This window comes from Podarcis erhardii (assembly GCF_964252035.2).
Source record: "Podarcis erhardii genome assembly, chromosome: 10".
Classification (NCBI taxonomy): Eukaryota; Metazoa; Chordata; class Lepidosauria; order Squamata; family Lacertidae; genus Podarcis; species Podarcis erhardii.
In genome coordinates, this window is record NC_138500.1 from 32586756 (window position 1) to 32587866 (window position 1111).

The following is a 1111-nucleotide window of genomic DNA, read 5'->3' on the forward strand; positions in this document are numbered from 1 at the left end:
CACGAGTGCTATGGGCACTGGGCAAAAACCCTTCTCTAAAAGAAGCAGCCCCAGGACATAGACACCCCAGAGAACAGTTCACAGTGCTAGATATTAGACTGCAAAATATATAGCTGATATATCTATAAATGACATACATCATCGCTTAATGCCCCCGCTTGTGAGCTTTCCAGGGCTATCTGGCCACTGGTGGAGGCAGCAACGCAGCTCTCATGATTCAAGCGGGCCATTAGAATATTGTTCTCTATATGGATCCCAAAAACTGTTTTAGGCATTTTCTCCTCTCTCAGAATGACTGGCTTAGGCAGGTAAAAGATAAGAGCAAAGTTGAATGGATGTTATTGTACCCCAGACAGGGGGCACAAGAAACAAAGCCCCATCTTATTGCTATTAGTGTAAATCACATGTCGAGGTCCATCAAGAGAACAAGGCTGGCATTGATGGAACAGGCTCAAATGTTTATTATTCAAGGTTGTAAAGAGATAAGCAGACTCAGGAACGCATATTGCCATGGCATGGAGAGGCTGGTGAGGCCTTTGCAGGAAAGAAGAGGGGGGCAAGCCCATGTAAGGACATAGGAAGTTGCCATAACTTTTGGTTTACAAGAAATCAGGTGGTATTGTATTCTGCAAATCTATAAAAAGGGGGCACACCCTGACTGGGTGTGCAGGTTATGAGCTTATCGCCCTGTACCTTTGTTCTGCATATATGCACTTCAAATAAAATCCTGTTAATAACCTGCAAGGACGTTTTGCCGCTTTGTGTGAATCTATGCTCTGGGGACCCAATAGCAGATGTGGTTGGTCCTTCAGACTAAACTAACTGAACTAACTGACCCAACATTTTGGGGAAACAATGGAGGACACAGAGATAAGCATCTTCAAACAGTAATGAACATCCTATTTTAAACAAGGAGCTCATGTCTGGGGAGTGGTTTTTTTTAAGCAGCCAAAAAAAACGGACAGCCACTAGCACAACTGAAACAAATTAATAGAATCAGAGCTTTAGTGCATTCCATAAGGAAACTCACATTTCTTATCTCCTTTATGAGGAGATAGAAGCCTTGTGAGCTCTGGGGTCTAGTTAGCCAAGTGAGTTTTATTAAACAAAT

At 42.8% G+C, this 1111-nt stretch overlaps 1 long non-coding RNA gene across 1 annotated transcript in view; it reads left to right on the forward strand.

Moving 5' to 3' along the window:
• Positions 1–1111, forward strand: part of LOC309350657 — a 144809-nt gene that overhangs the window by 63815 nt on the left and 79883 nt on the right. The gene's annotated exons all lie outside the window — the stretch shown is intronic.